This window comes from Pinus tabuliformis, chromosome 8 (genome assembly GCF_031772625.1).
Source record: "Pinus tabuliformis cultivar Carrire ecotype Pingquan chromosome 8, CPIR1, whole genome shotgun sequence".
Taxonomy (NCBI): domain Eukaryota; kingdom Viridiplantae; phylum Streptophyta; class Pinopsida; order Pinales; family Pinaceae; genus Pinus; species Pinus tabuliformis.
Window position 1 is genome coordinate 1,094,105,999 of NC_142294.1, and position 6,311 is coordinate 1,094,112,309.

At 37.4% G+C, this 6,311-nt stretch overlaps 1 pseudogene; it reads right to left on the reverse strand.

Annotated features, from left to right (window-relative positions):
- Positions 1–1,345: 1,345 nt before the first annotated feature.
- On the reverse strand, positions 1,346–2,841 carry LOC149239160 (protein phosphatase 2C 32 pseudogene; annotated as a pseudogene).
- Between the last annotated feature and the right edge of the window lie 3,470 nt (positions 2,842–6,311).

The following is a 6,311-nucleotide window of genomic DNA, read 5'->3' on the forward strand; positions in this document are numbered from 1 at the left end:
AACACTCAATAATATATTCTATTAATCTGAATGAGGAAATTATACACATATTTATACAATCAATAGTCTCAAGATAGGAATGCCATCTTAAACGTATAGTAGTGTGGTTGAGACATTCTCTCAACCACACACTAAACTAGGAGAAACTATATTCTAGCTTATTCCTATTATGTAGGAACAAACTCCTCAACTAGAAAATTACAACCATAGACAAGTAGGGATTAATTATTTCCAACTCCCCCCCTTAATGACTACTTGTCATGATAGTCAAATCCACCACCATCAGGCGAATTGCATGTGCAGAACTTCCCAAAAATAAAGACAGATTAGTGCCTTTCTAAGCCAAATATTCATGTCCAAATAACAATCATGAACAATTGCGTTGATTGCACCTTTCGATGCAACTGTCAGATAGAAAAGTGCACCAACCCTCTTATGCTCAGACACACCAATATCTGAGACCGTGAGCCAAGTGTTACTGCAGTCCACCTACTCCTACGAGCACAAAGCTCCCATGTACACGTTAGCCACTCAGGCAATATGCCACCACCGGGCAAGTCCGATCAGCCACCACCGGGAAAATCCTGTAGCCACTAAGGCTCTGCCACCACCGGGCAAGTCCGATCTGCCACCACTAGGCAAATCATGTAGCCACTAAAGCTATGCCACCACCGGGCAAGTCCGATCTGCCACCACCAGGCAAATCCTGTAGCCACTAAGGCTCTACCACGACCGAGCAAGTCTGATCTGCCACCACTAGGAAAATCCAAAACTTAAATGTGCCACCTTTGGGCAAATTCTGTAGCCACTAAGGCTCTATGGATGGTTTCTGGCTCATCACCAACCAGCGACACAGGAAATCCATTACAAAGTGGTTTTAAGATCACCACGAACTTTCAAATACCTTTAAAAGGCTTACATTTCATTCAACATTTTGGAGTTTCTGGGTACATACAATGACCATTACAACCACTAGACTTGTTTATAACATGCTAGGGAGTCTATTCAAAAAAATCACAATAATTCAAAACAAACATCTACTTTGTTGTCCACCATAAACATTGTCACTGCTGCTTTGCCTCATCTGTTCATTATTCACATCTTGGGCATCCTTGTCTATTCAAATAACTTCTTGGAACTCCATGCTTAACCTGTCATTCGTTAGAGTTGCAAATTCTAACAAAATAACTTTGCCTAAATTGAGTTAGCTAGGCTCAATAAGGCCTAATAATTTTATCCATAATTCCAAGAAATAAATTAAAAAAATAAGTTTCATGTTAACCCAAAAAAGTTCTTGTTCTTAAAAGCACCAGCCCTTGAGCGACACTAGATTCTTGTGCCGCAGCTACCCAACAGCCGCGAGCTCGGCCTCAAAGTTCTTCTCCCGGCTACTACGCTCGCTATTCTCAGAAAGACATTTCACGGCCACAATAGAGCCATCGCTGGGTAAAACTGCCTTGTAAACCCAACCGAATACCCCACTTCTGAGCAGCTCAACACAGGTTGCTCCAAACTTACTCAACAGTACATTGGCCACAACTCTCACGCAGCTAGCAATCCTGACACAGAAATCATCTCTCTCACGTAGGTGGAGCTCATCATAATTTCGTCGAGTGCTATTACCATAACATAAACATCATCATGATATTTCCGGCGATCTCCCTGAGGGATCCAACAATTCATAGAAGTCCATACCAGCTTTGTTGGCTGCCCGAACAAGTAATTCTTCAATGAGATGTTGTGCAGGGTCACCATCCGCATTATTTGCCATAAACAACTCCACATGGGAACCAACTTCCTGATTTCTTAAATACTGATACAAACCATCTGACGAAAGGACTAAAAACCGATCATTTGGACCAAGTCTATGATGACGAAGGGAAGGCATGCAAGTGATGTATGGAGCCGTCCCATTATAATCATTTCTAAACATTTCCATCAGCACATTGTTCCACTTAGGCTGCTTGAGAAATCTAGCTCCAAATGTACGAGTGACTTTCAAACGGCCTTTGAATCGATCATTCAAAATAGACTAGCTGTCATCAAGATGTTCTGCTTTAATTCTCATCACTTCTTCTTCAATGTTGGTACTGTGATCTGTTGATAACTGTAATGCACTCAACTTTGTTCCAAGAGCTGGAAATTCTGAGCCATCGTTCCCATTGGCTTCAATTGGCGCAGAATCTACAGGATGTTCCTCTATTATATCCTCCAATTCTGACCTTACAAAGGCCTCCCTTGAACCCACTCTATCATGCCCATCTCCCTTTGGATGACTACAATGCCGCTTTGTACTGGAATTTGTCTGCGGACTCAACTGTGCCACAATAGCACGACTGTCACCAACATTCGTCACATACACATCTTGGTCCTTCATCAACATCACCAGTAGACAAGAGCACATCAATGCAAGCTCTGGATTCTCATCAAGAAACCTATCTGTCATTTCAAGATAAGCTTCTTTTGTAACTTCTAATACACGAGAGAGAACCGCACACGCATTACATCTTTGTGCATGGCAGATCCACGCAGATTGTCGATCTTTCTCTCTACTTCTATCGGTTCCTTCTCCCAATCATATCTCCATGGAAACAACTTTCTGTTGTTTTCCTTCCGTTTACTGTAGGATTGTCTTAATTTGGAACTCAATAAAGACATCCCTTTACCCTGCTTCTGTACTGAACCATAATAAGTCCTCCTTCTCGTCTCTGGATCTAAAATCTGATCTGTTGCTCCATTACCTTCACTGGTTTCCCCTGAGCCATCTAATGCCAATCTTGACTCATCAGTAGCTGGGGCAGTACTTCTAGAAAGAGGTTTAGATCCACGCTTATCCGGCATGTTGAACACAGGTTCGATCTACTCGCGTTTCTGTGACAGCAATTGCATTCCTGCTGATGGAAATTATTCCTCCTGCCATCATATGTAGTCTTCCATCCAATCCACTGACAGATCGAACCACCACACGAGTGATCCACTCAGCCTACGATCTGCAGTCCGTCGGCTCGGCTGCCCTGATCAACCGATCTGCTGCCACACTGCTCGGATCTCACTCTCCGATTGGCAGACACACCAAGGCTGCCGATCTTGGAGGTTCTACCAGTATCAACACCACGACCTGCAGCAATCGAAGGCACCAGGCACCTGCAGGGATCTTACTCTCTTACAGTGCACCACCGACCACACTCCTTGCAGCGCTAACACACATAGTGAGAGAGCACTTGAACAGATCACAAAAAAATACTTGATGGACAAACAACATATACTAAACTCTTTATTTTCCCTCAGCCCAGGAGGGGCCAAGCCCAGGAGGGGCCAGGCCCTCAGAGGCTCTGATAACAAGATAAAATTACGGAAACTCAATAATATATTCTATTAATCTGAATGAGGAAATTATACACATATTTATACAATCAATAGTCTCAAGATAGGAATGCTATCCTAGACGTACAGTAGTGTGGTTGAGAGATTCTCTCAACCACACACTAAACTAGGAGAAACTATATTCTAGCTTATTCCTATTATGTAGGAACAAACTCCTCAAATAGAAAATTACAACCATAGACAAGTAGGGATTAATTATTTCCAACTTTGCAAAAATTCCTTACTTTTGAAGGAAGATATGGAACCCTATTATTTTACCATGCTCGATTATTGATGCATTTCATAAAATAAAAGGAATTAAACATTTAATATTATATTCTATATATCGTCAATAAAATCGCATTTAATAGTCAACTGGATTCAACAAATATTGACATGGATTTAGATCATCATGGTTTAATAAATAATACTCACCAAGGAAGAATCAAAGGATAACAATGACAATTGTAGATAATTATTTGTTAGAAATCACTTTGTTGATGGTTCAAATGAAGAAATGATTATGAAGAGAAGTGGAGCTAAAGAAAGGTTTCCTCAAATCCTAGCCTTGTATAAGATATTAAATAAAGTGAAAATTTGATGTCAATGATATGATAGAGACAAAGGTCCATAATGTCAAAGATTTGAAGCAAGATATTATGCCAAAGGAACAAGTGATTGAGGAAAAACCCTGAAGGGGAAAACCTAGAAATAAATAATGAGGTAAGTAGAAGAAATATGAACCAAAGGATGCTAGAAGAAATAAATCCAGTAAACTAAAATAATAAGAAGATTTGTTGAGGACAGCCATTGGGAGTTCATCAACCTTCGAGACAAAGTGTAAAAAGAAGAAATATATAGAGAACACAGGAATATGAAGAGAAAGAGTGAAAAATAGGAGATTCACAAGAAGTATGTAGAAGCAAGTCAATTCAAGTCCACCTAAAACCATACAGATTGGAAGAACTTAGTTTCGAATAAAATCTTCTGCAACAAAATGTCTAGAAATTGATGTTATCCAACAACATGCATATGACTACTTTGAGCCATTAGAAAAGAGGAGACAACAAGGAGAGGTGAAATATCCTTATGAAAAACATTTTTATGATGATATTATAGGTTTGATAAGCGTGAACTAGAAGTAAATATTCCCCCCCAAATAGAACAATAAATTATTAGAACATCGAAAGACGAAGTATTTGAGTTTGAGTTCTTAAATAGTCACATCAAAGGTGAAAATCAATCGATTAAAGAATAGAATCAGAAAATGCTTAAATACACGTGTCACTGATAAAAAATAATCAAAATATTAGGAAAAATAATAGGTTGCTTCAACAAAAGATCAAAGGACTGAAAGCTTAGTCGTTAATGAGGAAGCCAAGAAGATCGATAAATGTGTAGAACATAGGAACCCATAATAATTTGTACATCTTGGTCTAGGCTTCAAAAGTACTACTTTGAAAAGATCATTGCAATTTTGAATTTTCGTCAATCACAGGTGCATGATGACATGCAAAAAACTAAGCATGCGGAATGTCAAGATTCCAAAATTTCTTTCTTTTTGACAAGTAATCTCTTATATTTCACTCTTTTCTTCACTTACCTTCACATCACCATACCTCTATTTCGAGTTACAATCCATAAGAGGAATACAAATGTAATAACATGGTAAAAGTCAATTATTGTCTCAAGTCTGTATGGTTTACTTTATAAAGTTTATTTCATTAGGTATAGGGTATTGAATCTTGCATACTTAATAACTCCACAAGGATTCTACCATTAATTCGAAGGTTCTATAAGATCTTAAAATCTGTAAATCAGCTAAAGCTTATAGGAAGGTGGAAAAAGTTGTTGACATCATGATTCACCTATCAACCACAGTTCGAAATCCATAGACTAACCAGTACATTAAAGACAAAATATTCGTCAGAGGAATGCATGGCACATATTCAGAAGGCAGATTATCAAGAGAGAAATATGTATATCAAGCAAGTGATATTAATGTCAAACGAGTGAGATTTGCTGATGTGAAGAAGGGAAAAAAACATTAAATATGATGATGTCTTCCTTTCATGATTCACTTCTCCGATATAAAATATGAAGAGGGAGAATTATATTAGGAATAAGTGACTAAGATGTCACTTGATGCATCTAGGTTTTGGCCAATAGCTCGTGAAAAAAATTATGTTAAACACTCCATAAATTGTTTCATCACGAAGAAGGTAGCTCATATTGACAATCAAGTTAAGTTTCGACATTTTTATTTGCAAAAATCTATGTAAGCACTTCAGTAACACAATCTCAATTATGGAACTTTTAGAATCTGGTAGTTGACTTAAGTTTGTGATCTGAAGTTTACAATTACTCGTACATCTCAAGAGGACCCCTGCGAAATTACAAGTTACGATTACTTTGGTTTCTTTTTGATTTTGAATCATATGTTATGTTTAAAGATGGGGACTTATGCTCTTTTTATTTAGTTACTTTCACTCTGCCTTTTTCTTACTTGTTTCTATCCTCTAACATAGGTCACTGCGCTCGAGTAAAGATATACAAAGAATAAAAATATATAGTATTTTTAGTCATGAATTAATTCTTAATAAGTTTCTATTCGATGTTAATGGTGCACATGAATGAACTTTGAATGATCTGCACACTCACAGGTTTCACAAGGTTCCATTCTCTTGATCATTTTTTCAAGTAGTTAATTGTCATTTTCAATTACCCTTAGAATAGAAGCTCGGTTATCTTTCTCTAACAAAATAATTTAATTTTTCTTTGAAATAGATTTTTATTGCTTTCTAGATTAAGAATGGTTAATTGAATTTTCATAGAATAAATGATTTTCATAGAATATATCTATTTTTATGTTCATAGATCTAGAATAAGGACTTAGATTTACAAACTTTAAAAATATTTCATAGCATAAAACAAAAATAGAATTATAA